This window comes from Phyllobates terribilis, unplaced genomic scaffold (genome assembly GCF_046119375.1).
Source record: "Phyllobates terribilis strain yellow unplaced genomic scaffold, ASM4611937v1 Scaffold_34__1_contigs__length_13252353, whole genome shotgun sequence".
In the NCBI taxonomy this organism is placed as follows: domain Eukaryota; kingdom Metazoa; phylum Chordata; class Amphibia; order Anura; family Dendrobatidae; genus Phyllobates; species Phyllobates terribilis.
Genome location: NW_027362794.1, coordinates 4,000,921 through 4,019,424, shown reverse-complemented (window position 1 = coordinate 4,019,424; position 18,504 = coordinate 4,000,921). Strand labels below are relative to the sequence as shown.

General features: G+C 45.4%; 8 non-coding genes and 3 pseudogenes across 8 annotated transcripts; all 11 read right to left on the bottom strand.

Annotated features, from left to right (window-relative positions):
- Nucleotides 1–584: 584 nt before the first annotated feature.
- LOC141180903 (U2 spliceosomal RNA) lies at nucleotides 585–775 on the bottom strand. Its single transcript, XR_012256530.1, has one exon. It is a non-coding gene; the product is annotated as a U2 spliceosomal RNA (small nuclear RNA).
- A 1,121-nt stretch (nucleotides 776–1,896) lies between these two features.
- LOC141180902 (U2 spliceosomal RNA) lies at nucleotides 1,897–2,087 on the bottom strand. Its single transcript, XR_012256529.1, has one exon. It is a non-coding gene; the product is annotated as a U2 spliceosomal RNA (small nuclear RNA).
- A 1,120-nt stretch (nucleotides 2,088–3,207) lies between these two features.
- On the bottom strand, nucleotides 3,208–3,398 carry LOC141180900 (U2 spliceosomal RNA). The gene has a single exon (XR_012256528.1). It is a non-coding gene; the product is annotated as a U2 spliceosomal RNA (small nuclear RNA).
- A 1,120-nt stretch (nucleotides 3,399–4,518) lies between these two features.
- Nucleotides 4,519–4,697, bottom strand: LOC141181975 (U2 spliceosomal RNA; annotated as a pseudogene).
- Nucleotides 4,698–10,938: 6,241 nt separating this feature from the next.
- LOC141181885 (U2 spliceosomal RNA) lies at nucleotides 10,939–11,120 on the bottom strand. The gene has a single exon (XR_012257417.1). It is a non-coding gene; the product is annotated as a U2 spliceosomal RNA (small nuclear RNA).
- Nucleotides 11,121–11,644: 524 nt separating this feature from the next.
- On the bottom strand, nucleotides 11,645–11,760 carry LOC141182093 (U2 spliceosomal RNA; annotated as a pseudogene).
- Nucleotides 11,761–12,883: 1,123 nt separating this feature from the next.
- Nucleotides 12,884–13,067, bottom strand: LOC141181947 (U2 spliceosomal RNA). The gene has a single exon (XR_012257465.1). It is a non-coding gene; the product is annotated as a U2 spliceosomal RNA (small nuclear RNA).
- A 789-nt stretch (nucleotides 13,068–13,856) lies between these two features.
- LOC141182144 (U2 spliceosomal RNA) lies at nucleotides 13,857–13,948 on the bottom strand (annotated as a pseudogene).
- A 1,116-nt stretch (nucleotides 13,949–15,064) lies between these two features.
- On the bottom strand, nucleotides 15,065–15,255 carry LOC141180899 (U2 spliceosomal RNA). Its single transcript, XR_012256527.1, has one exon. It is a non-coding gene; the product is annotated as a U2 spliceosomal RNA (small nuclear RNA).
- Nucleotides 15,256–16,375: 1,120 nt separating this feature from the next.
- On the bottom strand, nucleotides 16,376–16,566 carry LOC141181501 (U2 spliceosomal RNA). The gene has a single exon (XR_012257071.1). It is a non-coding gene; the product is annotated as a U2 spliceosomal RNA (small nuclear RNA).
- Nucleotides 16,567–17,683: 1,117 nt separating this feature from the next.
- LOC141181454 (U2 spliceosomal RNA) lies at nucleotides 17,684–17,874 on the bottom strand. Its single transcript, XR_012257029.1, has one exon. It is a non-coding gene; the product is annotated as a U2 spliceosomal RNA (small nuclear RNA).
- Nucleotides 17,875–18,504: the final 630 nt, after the last annotated feature.

The following is an 18,504-nucleotide window of genomic DNA, read 5'->3' as shown; positions in this document are numbered from 1 at the left end:
CAGACTAATCAACCAAACTTTTTGGGTTGGTTTCTCTTTTATAGTCTGCAGGCATTAAATGAAAGAAGTCAGTGTTCCAGCAGAGGGAGACAACGTTTCAGAAAAGGCATTGTAGCAAACCAAAAAAGAAATTTTAAGCGCAGCAGAGTAACCAGCTCACATACCTGTTAGCTCAGGTGAGTTTAAAAGGCTGCTGTTGATAACAAGGGCATTTGCTAAATAGATGGTGTGTGTGCAACAATATACTGAAAGGTCAATTATATTGTGCAGCTTATCTCACCACCTGTAGTTATTTAGGTGAAAGCTCCAAAATGCTTGCCTAATATGTCTGTTTATCCAAAAGGAAGTATAGAGGGAGAGCTAGATAGATAGCATTGCATTACATTACATGGCAATGCAATGCACAGTTGCTGAAGTTGAACCAAAATGAGCTTGTCATCTGGCTTCTGCAACTTTTAACATGAAAAATCCAATGAGGAGAAGAAAAGCAAAGCCAAAGAGTCCATCCCAAAATCCGACAAACAAGCCAAATGAACAAAAAGCATTGAATTCAATTCTTTCTGATTTTAGAAACTGCATTAAAGAAGGGGTGCACCGGTCCTGGAGATACTGCAATACCAGGTCAATGCGTGGAGTGGACAGAGCAAGCTCTTTTTCCATCTCCCTGTTCTAAAAATCCATTTAATATATGGTCCCCAGATAGGGGACGTATCAGATATTAAACTGATAAGAACAGATACTACACTTGATCTTAGCCAAAAGGCCGAGAAGCGATAACCAGAATTGGTTTCCGACTACGGTGCCACCCAAGGATTCTGAAAAGTCCATTTGTGGAGATGGCCACCTGGACTCCCGTTAAGAAGACATGCTGTCAACCTCTAGATCCCTCACATGCCTGCACTTTTCGGCTTGCTGCTGCTGCAATCCACGCGTTTTAGATCTGCATAACTCCACCTCTTTTAGCACAGTACCCTCAACCCCCGGCTGTTCCCACCCGCCTCAACACCGTTGGAAGGGAGGAGAACCAATTAAGGCGGGGGGGGGGGGGTGGAACGAGCAGCTGTCTACCCTTAGCAGGAGGGTTGCTGATTAATTACCTCTCCTGCTGCTGCTGCTGCTGCTGGCTGTCCAGCAGCAGACTGAAGGTGGCTGCTGCTGTGCGCAGGTATATAAAGGCTCAGAGCCTATTATGACACGCGCAGCCAGCGTTCCATTGCCACATTCCGTCTACTGCAGGCGGGATACCTGGATGGCTGAATGTCACTGAGAAGCTCACAGAGACCGCCATAAGCAACAGTTTAAAAGAATGCCACAGACTAATCAACCAAACTTTTTGGGTTGGTTTCTCTTTTATAGTCTGCAGGCATTAAATGAAAGAAGTCAGTGTTCCAGCAGAGGGAGACAACGTTTCAGAAAAGGCATTGTAGCAAACCAAAAAAGAAATTTTAAGCGCAGCAGAGTAACCAGCTCACATACCTGTTAGCTCAGGTGAGTTTAAAAGGCTGCTGTTGATAACAAGGGCATTTGCTAAATAGATGGTGTGTGTGCAACAATATACTGAAAGGTCAATTATATTGTGCAGCTTATCTCACCACCTGTAGTTATTTAGGTGAAAGCTCCAAAATGCTTGCCTAATATGTCTGTTTATCCAAAAGGAAGTATAGAGGGAGAGCTAGATAGATAGCATTGCATTACATTACATGGCAATGCAATGCACAGTTGCTGAAGTTGAACCAAAATGAGCTTGTCATCTGGCTTCTGCAACTTTTAACATGAAAAATCCAATGAGGAGAAGAAAAGCAAAGCCAAAGAGTCCATCCCAAAATCCGACAAACAAGCCAAATGAACAAAAAGCATTGAATTCAATTCTTTCTGATTTTAGAAACTGCATTAAAGAAGGGGTGCACCGGTCCTGGAGATACTGCAATACCAGGTCAATGCGTGGAGTGGACAGAGCAAGCTCTTTTTCCATCTCCCTGTTCTAAAAATCCATTTAATATATGGTCCCCAGATAGGGGACGTATCAGATATTAAACTGATAAGAACAGATACTACACTTGATCTTAGCCAAAAGGCCGAGAAGCGATAACCAGAATTGGTTTCCGACTACGGTGCCACCCAAGGATTCTGAAAAGTCCATTTGTGGAGATGGCCACCTGGACTCCCGTTAAGAAGACATGCTGTCAACCTCTAGATCCCTCACATGCCTGCACTTTTCGGCTTGCTGCTGCTGCAATCCACGCGTTTTAGATCTGCATAACTCCACCTCTTTTAGCACAGTACCCTCAACCCCCGGCTGTTCCCACCCGCCTCAACACCGTTGGAAGGGAGGAGAACCAATTAAGGCGGGGGGGGGGTGTGGAACGAGCAGCTGTCTACCCTTAGCAGGAGGGTTGCTGATTAATTACCTCTCCTGCTGCTGCTGCTGCTGCTGGCTGTCCAGCAGCAGACTGAAGGTGGCTGCTGCTGTGCGCAGGTATATAAAGGCTCAGAGCCTATTATGACACGCGCAGCCAGCGTTCCATTGCCACATTCCGTCTACTGCAGGCGGGATACCTGGATGGCTGAATGTCACTGAGAAGCTCACAGAGACCGCCATAAGCAACAGTTTAAAAGAATGCCACAGACTAATCAACCAAACTTTTTGGGTTGGTTTCTCTTTTATAGTCTGCAGGCATTAAATGAAAGAAGTCAGTGTTCCAGCAGAGGGAGACAACGTTTCAGAAAAGGCATTGTAGCAAACCAAAAAAGAAATTTTAAGCGCAGCAGAGTAACCAGCTCACATACCTGTTAGCTCAGGTGAGTTTAAAAGGCTGCTGTTGATAACAAGGGCATTTGCTAAATAGATGGTGTGTGTGCAACAATATACTGAAAGGTCAATTATATTGTGCAGCTTATCTCACCACCTGTAGTTATTTAGGTGAAAGCTCCAAAATGCTTGCCTAATATGTCTGTTTATCCAAAAGGAAGTATAGAGGGAGAGCTAGATAGATAGCATTGCATTACATTACATGGCAATGCAATGCACAGTTGCTGAAGTTGAACCAAAATGAGCTTGTCATCTGGCTTCTGCAACTTTTAACATGAAAAATCCAATGAGGAGAAGAAAAGCAAAGCCAAAGAGTCCATCCCAAAATCCGACAAACAAGCCAAATGAACAAAAAGCATTGAATTCAATTCTTTCTGATTTTAGAAACTGCATTAAAGAAGGGGTGCACCGGTCCTGGAGATACTGCAATACCAGGTCAATGCGTGGAGTGGACAGAGCAAGCTCTTTTTCCATCTCCCTGTTCTAAAAATCCATTTAATATATGGTCCCCAGATAGGGGACGTATCAGATATTAAACTGATAAGAACAGATACTACACTTGATCTTAGCCAAAAGGCCGAGAAGCGATAACCAGAATTGGTTTCCGACTACGGTGCCACCCAAGGATTCTGAAAAGTCCATTTGTGGAGATGGCCACCTGGACTCCCGTTAAGAAGACATGCTGTCAACCTCTAGATCCCTCACATGCCTGCACTTTTCGGCTTGCTGCTGCTGCAATCCACGCGTTTTAGATCTGCATAACTCCACCTCTTTTAGCACAGTACCCTCAACCCCCGGCTGTTCCCACCCGCCTCAACACCGTTGGAAGGGAGGAGAACCAATTAAGGCGGGGGGGGGGGGTGGAACGAGCAGCTGTCTACCCTTAGCAGGAGGGTTGCTGATTAATTACCTCTCCTGCTGCTGCTGCTGCTGCTGGCTGTCCGGCAGCAGACTGAAGGTGGCTGCTGCTGTGCGCAGGTATATAAAGGCTCAGAGCCTATTATGACACGCGCAGCCAGCGTTCCATTGCCACATTCCGTCTACTGCAGGCGGGATACCTGGATGGCTGAATGTCACTGAGAAGCTCACAGAGACCGCCATAAGCAACAGTTTAAAAGAATGCCACAGACTAATCAACCAAACTTTTTGGGTTGGTTTCTCTTTTATAGTCTGCAGGCATTAAATGAAAGAAGTCAGTGTTCCAGCAGAGGGAGACAACGTTTCAGAAAAGGCATTGTAGCAAACCAAAAAAGAAATTTTAAGCACAGCAGAGTAACCAGCTCACATACCTGTTAGCTCAGGTGAGTTTAAAAGGCTGCTGTTGATAACAAGGGCATTTGCTAAATAGATGGTGTGTGTGCAACAATATACTGAAAGGTCAATTATATTGTGCAGCTTATCTCACCACCTGTAGTTATTTAGGTGAAAGCTCCAAAATGCTTGCCTAATATGTCTGTTTATCCAAAAGGAAGTATAGAGGGAGAGCTAGATAGATAGCATTGCATTACATTACATGGCAATGCAATGCACAGTTGCTGAAGTTGAACCAAAATGAGCTTGTCATCTGGCTTCTGCAACTTTTAACATGAAAAATCCAATGAGGAGAAGAAAAGCAAAGCCAAAGAGTCCATCCCAAAATCCGACAAACAAGCCAAATGAACAAAAAGCATTGAATTCAATTCTTTCTGATTTTAGAAACTGCATTAAAGAAGGGGTGCACCGGTCCTGGAGATACTGCAATACCAGGTCAATGCGTGGAGTGGACAGAGCAAGCTCTTTTTCCATCTCCCTGTTCTAAAAATCCATTTAATATATGGTCCCCAGATAGGGGACGTATCAGATATTAAACTGATAAGAACAGATTTTTTTTTTTTTTTTTTAAAACCATTCAGGTTGTTGTAAACAACAGTATGAAAGTCCGCCAAAACCTTCAAAATAGTTGCTCAACTATAACTCATCATCATGGTTAATCTTTATTCTTTTTATAAATTTATGTTTCCAAAATCAGAGTTAGTATATTTGTGCTATATTACTCTCATGAAGGTACATAAAATTACTGGTACTTTACCAGATGACGCCATTTCATGACCTTCCAAATGCCCTCAGCGTCCAATCCACCACCTCTACTCTTGTCCCATTTATATATAAGGTACAACCTAGATAGAATTAACCGAATACAGTCATTAATAGGTACAGTTTTTCTTTTGAACAAAGCCAGGTTTCTCACATCCCAAAGGCTTTCCATGACACACACCATTATTAACCACAAAATCCTTTCATTCACCTTTCCACATGCACCAATACCAAACATAGCCACTCTCCAGTTAATATAACTCACACCTGCTAATTCCTTACATAGACCACCCACACCTTTCCACACACTATATGCATAATCACAATCCCACATCACATGTCTCACAGTCTCACTCGCTCCACACCCTTCTCTTGGACATACATTCGTTCTGATCAAATCTCTTCTCTTTTGCACATCTCTCACAGGCAGTATATCATGCAAAGCCATCCACACCACATCCTTCTGTTTATTCGACATACCATGCGTACCCAATTTTTCCCATGCATCCGCCACTTCATTAAATCTTAAATCATTAATATTACATTCAATCTCATTTGCTCTCATTTTTCCCATCACCGCTTTTGGTTTCTCAAACTCACACATAGACACAGCCAGCAAATCATTCTTTCTAACAAACCTTTCAATCACCTCATACCACACAGGACATTTAAAAGCCACAGGCACACTTCCATCTTTTTTCACCCAGCATAACCCATACAACATCCATCCAGCCATATATCGCAACATATATGCACCTTTGTTCTTTTTACCCATTAGCACTACCACCGTTTTAATATAATTAAGGCTCAGGAATATTTCAATATCAGGAAAATTCAGACCACCATTCTGATATGTTTTGTATAAATATTCTCTCTTTAATTTTTCCATTTTACTCCCCCAAAAAAAAGTAAAAATTAATTTTTGTACTCTTTTTATTTTTTTGTATGGGGACGGAAAGACCCCAGCAGCATAAAGTAATATTGGAAGTATTACTGCCTTAATTATAAGTACCTTTCCATTCAATGTCAACTCACGCATTCGCCAAAAATTCAGTTTCTTCTCTATCCGTAACCCACACTCATCCCAACTTTCAGTACCCTTCAGATCATCATTCAGCAATATACCCAAGACTTTAATCGGCCCTTCCATACATGTCACACCATCCATCTTAATCCTACTATCACCAAAACACTTAAAACAACATTTATCCCAGTTTACCCTAAAAGCAGACGCACCACAGAAAAAATCCAATAATAACTTCACTCTACTCATAGACGCAATACTCTCACTCACAATCACCACATCATCCATATATCCCAGCACCTTGACATTCATTCCTTTACTCCCAGGTATTAGCATTCCTCTTATCGCTTTCTCTCTCCTAATCATACATAACAAAGGTTCAATCACACTAACAAACAAAACAGGGGAGAGAGGGCACCCCTGTCTGACACCTGATTTAATCAGGAATTTATCACACAACCAACCATTCACTAAAACTTCACTCGTCACATCATCATACAAACATCTCACACCATCTAGGAACTTCTTAGGGAAACCCATTTTTTCTAACACTTCAAACATAAACACATGCGACACTCTATCAAACGCCTTCTCAAAATCTAAAGCCAACAACATACACTTCTGCTTTCTATCTCTACAGTCACCCAGCACATCTCTCAACAACAACAGATTATCACTTATACATCTCCCAGGCACAGCACACACTTGATCATCCTTGACAACCTTCCCAATCACTTCACGCATACGGTTTGCTAAAATCTTGCTATACACCTTGTAGTCGGAATTTAGAAGCGTTATTGGCCTCCAATTCCCCAGTTTTTTCTTTTCACCTTTTTTATAGATTAACACAACCACACCTTCTTTCATAGATTCACACAGTTCTCCATTCTCCCACATATACTTACATACTTCCGTCAGATCCGCACCCATGCACTCCCACGCTTTCACATACAACTCTACTGGTATACCATCTTTACCCGGTGTTTTGTTTTTCTGAGCACTGAACACCACCTTTCTCACTTCATCCAGAATCACATCCTCACACAAGTTCTCACATTCATCATTATCCAATTTATCTTCCAAGCTACCTAACACTTCACCCATCAAACCAGAATCAATCCATTTATCCCCATACAGTCTACTATAGAAACCATTCACCTCCTCAATCACACCCTCTCCAGTTATACTCACATCATTCTCATCCAGTAATTCATCCATATCCGTTTTTTTTCCATTCATTTTTTTGAAAAAGTATCTGGTACATTTTTCGTTTTTTTCCAGGTGTTCTATTTTGGTTCTGTACATTATTTCTTTCCCCTTTTTCTCAATCACACGTTTTAACTCATTCTTTGCTTCCACTAACAAATCACTCACATCAATCCCAGACATACTGCATTTTTTCAACCATTCAATCCTCATATTTAATTCTTTGAATTTATTTCTATATATGGCGGCTTTCTTGTAGCCCCATTTTCTGAAAAATTTTTGGATTTCTTGCTTCACCCAATCCCACCATTCTAACACACATGCAAACCTGTTTTTATAGTATCCCCACCTTTCATACTTCTTTTTAAACTCACTCATCACTCTTTCATCCTCTAGCAACCTCACATTCAGCTTCCATACACCCCTCCCATGCACAAAGCTCCCTTTCTGTCTGAACATACCCCTCAAACACTCGTGGTCCGAGAAGGGGACCGCACACTGCTTAAAACTAATGCACTCCAGATTTTTGGAGAAAAGCATCCTGTCAATACGTGATTCGATCCCCCCTCTGTCCGCCCTATATGTAGGTGGTGGATTGTCCGACCTTAAAGTAGCGGCATCTGAAAAAGAAAAATCTGAAATTAAATGGGATAATTTTTTCCCGGTTACATCACCGGTTTCATCCGTAACACAATTAAAGTCACCAACAAAAATGGTAGGAATCTTTCCTGGCAAAAATAACTGAACCTTTTCCAAGAGAGCAAGACGCTCCTCTTTTCCGGTAGGACTATAGATGTTAACTATTCTTACCCGCCACCCCCTATATTTCACTATGGCAATAATGCACCTCCCCACCTCCACCACTGTGTAGCTGTCCATGCTGCACTCTGCATTCCCCAGCAGGATCCCCACACCATCGTTCTTATTTACATTAGACCCAGACCAGATGTGCTGTCCATGAGGCCAGTCCTGATCGTCCGGCACTTCTGATAATCCGCACTCCTGCAGGCAGTAAATGTCTGCTCCCAATGATCTGATATACCTGAGCACAGTACACCTGCGTCCTTTAGATTTCATCTGCCTCACATTTAAGGATAGGACATTAAGTGAAGCTTTGGAAGCCATATCAGAACTTTCTTATGGAGATTTCTACATGTCCCCCATTTCTGTATCAGCCTTGTCCTTCTGGGGGCTGGCAGCCGGACTGGTAACAGGTGAGGGCAGGAACCCCCTCTAAAAAATCGCAATCAGGGGAGAAAACCAAGTCTGGATAAGCCCGCTCACTCATGGGACTTTCACTGCCCTCATCTGCATAATGATAAGCGAGGCGGGGTTTCTTCACAGCATTCCCCCTGGTCTCTTCAGAGGACCTTGCTGCTGCTGTGAAATCCCCCTGCTCCTTTATTTCACACTTAGTGCCACTGGCACTGACACTCTGCTCCTCCTCATCATCTGCCTGCAGCTTGTCCCAGGAGACATGGGGCGTTCTGCTCAGTGCCTCCTCCACATCTCCTTCACCACAGGCAGACACAAGTACTGGGAGCTGCTCGCTGAGCTCCATGTCTAGCTCCGCCCCCTCCAACGTCACTGGCTCCGTAGCTCCGCCTCCCGCTCTCACTGCAGATACAGAGGCTGCTGCTGGAGCGCTCTGAGTCACAGGGACGGCAGCACTCACAGGTGTGAGATTCAGCAGCTGATTGCCTGAGGGCAGCTGATTACCTGCAGCTGAGGAGGCAAGTAACTCTTCGCTGACAATGGAGTCAGCTCCATGAGGTCGGCTCTGCTGCAGAGCATTGCTACCAGGCATTACAGGGCTGGCAGAGGCAACCTGGGCATACAGCCTGGCTCCACCAGTGCGTGCCCTGCAATCCCTGTACACATGTCCAGACTCCCCACAGCCATTACATACAACAGGGTTGGGGCAGTCCTTTGCACGGTGCCCAGGTAGATTACATTTTCTGCAGAGCATTGCTTCAGGGCAGTTCTCCTGCATGTGGCCATAGGAGTTACATTTGCGGCAGTAAAAGGGGGCTTCAGGGAAAAATAAATATCCATTATTCCTGCCAATGCTGAAATTTAAAGGGGGATAGTGGAAACCCCCAGGGCCCTGAGGGTCTATCCCAAAACGGACAAAGAACTTGTGCTTCCCAGTCCACAGTCCAGACTCCATGCTAACTACTCTGTGGGCATACTGTACATAGGAACAATGTCTTTTAAGGAAATCCGCTATTTCTTCCAGGGGGACAAAGGGATTATGCATGAAAACCACTAAGGGTATGTCCCCTCTGGAATAAAGGACTGTGAAAGGAAGTCCTGAAAGCAAGTCATTGTCAGCATTTTCCCTGAGGGCTCTGTACAGGTTCTGGCATGCACCAACAGAAGAAAAAACAAGCACATACCGTCCCTCTCTCCTGAATTCCTGCAGGCATACGATCTCCTCCTTCTTTACCTTCAGTATGTCATAAAGCACCATATTGACCAGGTATCCCAATGAAAAATGTATTCTCTTCTCCTGCGCGACCTCGATCCTGAAACCATTACGGACCCAGGCATCCCCGGTCCCTGCGAAGTGGACAACTACTCCCATCCTTTCCAGGTTCGCCTTCTCTCTCCACCACTCCTTTTAGTAAAGCATAGCTGTACTAGCCTTTAAATGACCAGACCAGGCATACTGCACTTGATCTTAGCCAAAAGGCTGAGAAGCGATAACCAGAATTGGTTTCCGACTACGGTGCCACACAAGGATTCTGAAAAGTCCATTTGTGGAGATGGCCACCTGGACTCCCGTTAAGAAGACATGCTGTCAACCTCTAGATCCCTCACATGCCTGCACTTTTCGGCTTGCTGCTGCTGCAATCCACGCGTTTTAGATCTGCATAACTCCACCTCTTTTAGCACAGTACCCTCAACCCCCGGCTGTTCCCACCCGCCTCAACACCGTTGGAAGGGAGGAGAACCAATTAAGGCGGGGGGGGGGGGGGTGGAACGAGCAGCTGTCTACCCTTAGCAGGAGGGTTGCTGATTAATTACCTCTCCTGCTGCTGCTGCTGCTGGCTGTCCAGCAGCAGACTGAAGGTGGCTGCTGCTGTGCGCAGGTATATAAAGGCTCAGAGCCTATTATGACACGCGCAGCCAGCGTTCCATTGCCACATTCCGTCTACTGCAGGCGGGATACCTGGATGGCTGAATGTCACTGAGAAGCTCACAGAGACCGCCATAAGCAACAGTTTAAAAGAATGCCACAGACTAATCAACCAAACTTTTTGGGTTGGTTTCTCTTTTATAGTCTGCAGGCATTAAATGAAAGAAGTCAGTGTTCCAGCAGAGGGAGACAACGTTTCAGAAAAGGCATTGTAGCAAACCAAAAAAGAAATTTTAAGCGCAGCAGAGTAACCAGCTCACATACCTGTTAGCTCAGGTGAGTTTAAAAGGCTGCTGTTGATAACAAGGGCATTTGCTAAATAGATGGTGTGTGTGCAACAATATACTGAAAGGTCAATTATATTGTGCAGCTTATCTCACCACCTGTAGTTATTTAGGTGAAAGCTCCAAAATGCTTGCCTAATATGTCTGTTTATCCAAAAGGAAGTATAGAGGGAGAGCTAGATAGATAGCATTGCATTACATTACATGGCAATGCAATGCACAGTTGCTGAAGTTGAACCAAAATGAGCTTGTCATCTGGCTTCTGCAACTTTTAACATGAAAAATCCAATGAGGAGAAGAAAAGCAAAGCCAAAGAGTCCATCCCAAAATCCGACAAACAAGCCAAATGAACAAAAAGCATTGAATTCAATTCTTTCTGATTTTAGAAACTGCATTAAAGAAGGGGTGCACCGGTCCTGGAGATACTGCAATACCAGGTCAATGCGTGGAGTGGACAGAGCAAGCTCTTTTTCCATCTCCCTGTTCTAAAAATCCATTTAATATATGGTCCCCAGATAGGGGACGTATCAGATATTAAACTGATAAGAACAGATTTTTTGATTGAAGCTGCATCCAAGGCACTGAAAAATGTGACCGAAGTCACACCAAAACAGTGCACGAGGCGAGGATTCATGTGGACCCTTCCCGGAGGAGAGGGTCCCCAATAAACCATCCCCATCCCTCCGAGCCAGAAGGCCACACCGAGGGTCAGGGATCTCCGATGCTCTCCCTAGCCGAAGCCGGAGAAGAGCCGTTTTCGTGCTCCCAGCTTCCATCTAGGCTGCCACCCTAGTGGAGCTGGAGCCTGTGTTGGTTTCTCAGCCCAAAGCTGACCGGACCTCCGACCGGGTTTATAAAAATTCCCCTTCCTAGCCCGGAGGCCAGGAATAGGGGGGGTTGCTCAGAAAGTATGATTGGCAAAGGTGCGGCGTGCTACGAAGCCAAGTCTTTCTGGGGTTCCCAGTCCCAGTAAGCTTGGACTCCCAATAGGGCGCCTACTCCTGGGGCACATTGCTCCAAAGCCCTCACACTTACCCAGCCTAGTGACTTCGATCCTGGAGGGCCATGTTTTCCATCAGATAACTCTATGAGCCACCTGGCGTACTAACAAGTGCACCAAACCAGTGTGTAATATGCATCAATTTACTAGGGCAGCCCAAGGACAAAACTGCCTTTTCAAAAGATACTACACTTGATCTTAGCCAAAAGGCCGAGAAGCGATAACCAGAATTGGTTTCCGACTACGGTGCCACCCAAGGATTCTGAAAAGTCCATTTGTGGAGATGGCCACCTGGACTCCCGTTAAGAAGACATGCTGTCAACCTCTAGATCCCTCACATGCCTGCACTTTTCGGCTTGCTGCTGCTGCAATCCACGCGTTTTAGATCTGCATAACTCCACCTCTTTTAGCACAGTACCCTCAACCCCCGTCTGTTCCCACCCGCCTCAACACCGTTGGAAGGGAGGAGAACCAATTAAGGCGGGGGGGGGGGGGGGGGGTGGAACGAGCAGCTGTCTACCCTTAGCAGGAGGGTTGCTGATTAATTACCTCTCCTGCTGCTGCTGCTGCTGGCTGTTCAGCAGCAGACTGAAGGTGGCTGCTGCTGTGCGCAGGTATATAAAGGCTCAGAGCCTATTATGACACGCGCAGCCAGCGTTCCATTGCCACATTCCGTCTACTGCAGGCGGGATACCTGGATGGCTGAATGTCACTGAGAAGCTCACAGAGACCGCCATAAGCAACAGTTTAAAAGAATGCCACAGACTAATCAACCAAACTTTTTGGGTTGGTTTCTCTTTTATAGTCTGCAGGCATTAAATGAAAGAAGTCAGTGTTCCAGCAGAGGGAGACAACGTTTCAGAAAAGGCATTGTAGCAAACCAAAAAAGAAATTTTAAGCGCAGCAGAGTAACCAGCTCACATACCTGTTAGCTCAGGTGAGTTTAAAAGGCTGCTGTTGATAACAAGGGCATTTGCTAAATAGATGGTGTGTGTGCAACAATATACTGAAAGGTCAATTATATTGTGCAGCTTATCTCACCACCTGTAGTTATTTAGGTGAAAGCTCCAAAATGCTTGCCTAATATGTCTGTTTATCCAAAAGGAAGTATAGAGGGAGAGCTAGATAGATAGCATTGCATTACATTACATGGCAATGCAATGCACAGTTGCTGAAGTTGAACCAAAATGAGCTTGTCATCTGGCTTCTGCAACTTTTAACATGAAAAATCCAATGAGGAGAAGAAAAGCAAAGCCAAAGAGTCCATCCCAAAATCCGACAAACAAGCCAAATGAACAAAAAGCATTGAATTCAATTCTTTCTGATTTTAGAAACTGCATTAAAGAAGGGGTGCACCGGTCCTGGAGATACTGCAATACCAGGTCAATGCGTGGAGTGGACAGAGCAAGCTCTTTTTCCATCTCCCTGTTCTAAAAATCCATTTAATATATGGTCCCCAGATAGGGGACGTATCAGATATTAAACTGATAAGAACAGATTTTTTTTTTTTATCGAAAGCCCGAATTCGTGTACAAAACCCGAGTGCGCTTAAAAAAGTGACAAGTGCCACAAAAAAAGTGCACTAGGATGCTGGTCTTCTTGAAACCCTCTCCAAAAGGAGAAGGGTCCCCCAAACCATTCCCCGTCCCTCCGAGCCAAAAGGCCACAGCGAGGAACAGGGACAAAAAGCCACCTCCAGCCGAAGCCAGAGGCGACCCAATCTTACCCCCAGCACCTGCCCGAGTTCTCACCCGAGCAAGGCACTGGGAGCCAAAGACTGTGCTCCCCTCCCGGAAGAGGGGAGCCAACAACGCTCTCCTCCCGAAAGAGGAGAGCCAGGGGGGTTCAGGGGGGAGCGGAACCTGATGGCCACACACTCCCCCCCTAGACCTGCCAAGAGAGGAACCCGTAAGGGAACCGCATCCCGACAAAATCCTAGTAGGACGTGACACACGTGAATAAGTGGACACACAGTGACAAAGAAATTAAATAAATAGTGAAGGTTTCACAGTATAATACTGCCCGGACCTTCGACCGGGAATTGAAAAATTCCCCATCCTAAGGCCAGAAGGCCCGGAATAAGGGTGTGTGCGAAGAAAGAAAATTTGAAGTGCTTGTGCAAATGTGCCATAAACTCAAGTGGGGTTCCCAATCCCAGTGAGTTAAGGCACCCCAGGGTCACCACTCCTGGGGCACTTCACACTTCGGGCTTTCGATCTTCCCCGGCCCAATGGCGTCGATCCTGGGGGGCCATGCTTTCCACCAGATGACTATATTAGCCACCTGGCGTACTAACAAGCGCCTAAACCCCAGTGTGCATAATGTATCAATCTACTAGGGCGGCCAACATCCAAAACCGCCTTTTCGAAAGATACTACACTTGATCTTAGCCAAAAGGCCGAGAAGCGATAACCAGAATTGGTTTCCGACTACGGTGCCACCCAAGGATTCTGAAAAGTCCATTTGTGGAGATGGCCACCTGGACTTCCGTTAAGAAGACATGCTGTCAACCTCTAGATCCCTCACATGCCTGCACTTTTCGGCTTGCTGCTGCTGCAATCCACGCGTTTTAGATCTGCATAACTCCACCTCTTTTAGCACAGTACCCTCAACCCCCGGCTGTTCCCACCTGCCTCAACACCGTTGGAAGGGAGGAGAACCAATTAAGGCGGGGGGGGGGGTGGAACGAGCAGCTGTCTACCCTTAGCAGGAGGGTTGCTGATTAATTACCTCTCCTGCTGCTGCTGCTGCTGGCTGTCCAGCAGCAGACTGAAGGTGGCTGCTGCTGTGCGCAGGTATATAAAGGCTCAGAGCCTATTATGACACGCGCAGCCAGCGTTCCATTGCCACATTCCGTCTACTGCAGGCGGGATACCTGGATGGCTGAATGTCACTGAGAAGCTCACAGAGACCGCCATAAGCAACAGTTTAAAAGAATGCCACAGACTAATCAACCAAACTTTTTGGGTTGGTTTCTCTTTTATAGTCTGCAGGCATTAAATGAAAGAAGTCAGTGTTCCAGCAGAGGGAGACAACGTTTCAGAAAAGGCATTGTAGCAAACCAAAAAAGAAATTTTAAGCGCAGCAGAGTAACCAGCTCACATACCTGTTAGCTCAGGTGAGTTTAAAAGGCTGCTGTTGATAACAAGGGCATTTGCTAAATAGATGGTGTGTGTGCAACAATATACTGAAAGGTCAATTATATTGTGCAGCTTATCTCACCACCTGTAGTTATTTAGGTGAAAGCTCCAAAATGCTTGCCTAATATGTCTGTTTATCCAAAAGGAAGTATAGAGGGAGAGCTAGATAGATAGCATTGCATTACATTACATGGCAATGCAATGCACAGTTGCTGAAGTTGAACCAAAATGAGCTTGTCATCTGGCTTCTGCAACTTTTAACATGAAAAATCCAATGAGGAGAAGAAAAGCAAAGCCAAAGAGTCCATCCCAAAATCCGACAAACAAGCCAAATGAACAAAAAGCATTGAATTCAATTCTTTCTGATTTTAGAAACTGCATTAAAGAAGGGGTGCACCGGTCCTGGAGATACTGCAATACCAGGTCAATGCGTGGAGTGGACAGAGCAAGCTCTTTTTCCATCTCCCTGTTCTAAAAATCCATTTAATATATGGTCCCCAGATAGGGGACGTATCAGATATTAAACTGATAAGAACAGATACTACACTTGATCTTAGCCAAAAGGCCGAGAAGCGATAACCAGAATTGGTTTCCGACTACGGTGCCACCCAAGGATTCTGAAAAGTCCATTTGTGGAGATGGCCACCTGGACTCCCGTTAAGAAGACATGCTGTCAACCTCTAGATCCCTCACATGCCTGCACTTTTCGGCTTGCTGCTGCTGCAATCCACGCGTTTTAGATCTGCATAACTCCACCTCTTTTAGCACAGTACCCTCAACCCCCGGCTGTTCCCACCCGCCTCAACACCGTTGGAAGGGAGGAGAACCAATTAAGGCGGGGGGGGGGGGGGGGGGTGGAACGAGCAGCTGTCTACCCTTAGCAGGAGGGTTGCTGATTAATTACCTCTCCTGCTGCTGCTGCTGGCTGTCCAGCAGCAGACTGAAGGTGGCTGCTGCTGTGCGCAGGTATATAAAGGCTCAGAGCCTATTATGACACGCGCAGCCAGCGTTCCATTGCCACATTCCGTCTACTGCAGGCGGGATACCTGGATGGCTGAATGTCACTGAGAAGCTCACAGAGACCGCCATAAGCAACAGTTTAAAAGAATGCCACAGACTAATCAACCAAACTTTTTGGGTTGGTTTCTCTTTTATAGTCTGCAGGCATTAAATGAAAGAAGTCAGTGTTCCAGCAGAGGGAGACAACGTTTCAGAAAAGGCATTGTAGCAAACCAAAAAAGAAATTTTAAGCGCAGCAGAGTAACCAGCTCACATACCTGTTAGCTCAGGTGAGTTTAAAAGGCTGCTGTTGATAACAAGGGCATTTGCTAAATAGATGGTGTGTGTGCAACAATATACTGAAAGGTCAATTATATTGTGCAGCTTATCTCACCACCTGTAGTTATTTAGGTGAAAGCTCCAAAATGCTTGCCTAATATGTCTGTTTATCCAAAAGGAAGTATAGAGGGAGAGCTAGATAGATAGCATTGCATTACATTACATGGCAATGCAATGCACAGTTGCTGAAGTTGAACCAAAATGAGCTTGTCATCTGGCTTCTGCAACTTTTAACATGAAAAATCCAATGAGGAGAAGAAAAGCAAAGCCAAAGAGTCCATCCCAAAATCCGACAAACAAGCCAAATGAACAAAAAGCATTGAATTCAATTCTTTCTGATTTTAGAAACTGCATTAAAGAAGGGGTGCACCGGTCCTGGAGATACTGCAAGACCAGGTCAATGCGTGGAGTGGACAGAGCAAGCTCTTTTTCCATCTCCCTGTTCTAAAAATCCATTTAATATATGGTCCCCAGATAGGGGACGTATCAGATATTAAACTGATAAGAACAGATACTACACTTGATCTTAGCCAAAAGGCCGAGAAGCGATAACCAGAATTGGTTTCCGACTACGGTGCCACCCAAGGATTCTGAAAAGTCCATTTGTGGAGATGGCCACCTGGACTCCCGTTAAGAAGACATGCTGTCATCCTCTAGATCCCTCACATGCCTGCACTTTTCGGCTTGCTGCTGCTGCAATCCACGCGTTTTAGATCTGCATAACTCCACCTCTTTTAGCACAGTACCCTCAACCCCCGGCTGTTCCCACCCGCCTCAACACCGTTGGAAGGGAGGAGAACCAATTAAGGCGGGGGGGGGGGGGGGTGGAACGAGCAGCTGTCTACCCTTAGCAGGAGGGTTGCTGATTAATTACCTCTCCTGCTGCTGCTGCTGGCTGTCCAGCAGCAGACTGAAGGTGGCTGCTGCTGTGCGCAGGTATATAAAGGCTCAGAGCCTATTATGACACGCGCAGCCAGCGTTCCATTGCCACATTCCGTCTACTGCAGGCGGGATACCTGGATGGCTGAATGTCACTGAGAAGCTCACAGAGACCGCCATAAGCAACAGTTTAAAAGAATGCCACAGACTAATCAACCAAACTTTTTGGGTTGGTTTCTCTTTTATAGTCTGCAGGCATTAAATGAAAGAAGTCAGTGTTCCAGCAGAGGGAGACAACGTTTCAGAAAAGGCATTGTAGCAAACCAAAAAAGAAATTTTAAGCGCAGCAGAGTAACCAGCTCACATACCTGTTAGCTCAGGTGAGTTTAAAAGGCTGCTGTTGATAACAAGGGCATTTGCTAAATAGATGGTGTGTGTGCAACAATATACTGAAAGGTCAATTATATTGTGCAGCTTATCTCACCACCTGTAGTTATTTAGGTGAAAGCTCCAAAATGCTTGCCTAATATGTCTGTTTATCCAAAAGGAAGTATAGAGGGAGAGCTAGATAGATAGCATTGCATTACATTACATGGCAATGCAATGCACAGTTGCTGAAGTTGAACCAAAATGAGCTTGTCATCTGGCTTCTGCAACTTTTAACATGAAAAATCCAATGAGGAGAAGAAAAGCAAAGCCAAAGAGTCCATCCCAAAATCCGACAAACAAGCCAAATGAACAAAAAGCATTGAATTCAATTATTTCTGATTTTAGAAACTGCATTAAAGAAGGGTTGCACCGGTCCTGGAGATACTGCAATACCAGGTCAATGCGTGGAGTGGACAGAGCAAGCTCTTTTTCCATCTCCCTGTTCTAAAAATCCATTTAATATATGGTCCCCAGATAGGGGACGTATCAGATATTAAACTGATAAGAACAGATACTACACTTGATCTTAGCCAAAAGGCCGAGAAGCGATAACCAGAATTGGTTTCCGACTACGGTGCCACCCAAGGATTCTGAAAAGTCCGTTTGTGGAGATGGCCACCTGGACTCCCGTTAAGAAGACATGCTGTCAACCTCTAGATCCCTCACATGCCTGCACTTTTCGGCTTGCTGCTGCTGCAATCCACGCGTTTTAGATCTGCATAACTCCACCTCTTTTAGCACAGTACCCTCAACCCCCGGCTGTTCCCACCCGCCTCAACACCGTTGGAAGGGAGGAGAACCAATTAAGGCGGGGGGGGGGGGCGGAACGAGCAGCTGTCTACCCTTAGCAGGAGGGTTGCTGATTAATTACCTCTCCTGCTGCTGCTGCTGGCTGTCCAGCAGCAGACTGAAGGTGGCTGCTGCTGTGCGCAGGTATATAAAGGCTCAGAGCCTATTATGACACGCGCAGCCAGCGTTCCATTGCCACATTCCGTCTACTGCAGGCGGGATACCTGGATGGCTGAATGTCACTGAGAAGCTCACAGAGACCGCCATAAGCAACAGTTTAAAAGAATGCCACAGACTAATCAACCAAACTTTTTGGGTTGGTTTCTCTTTTATAGTCTGCAGGCATTAAATGAAAGAAGTCAGTGTTCCAGCAGAGGGAGACAACGTTTCA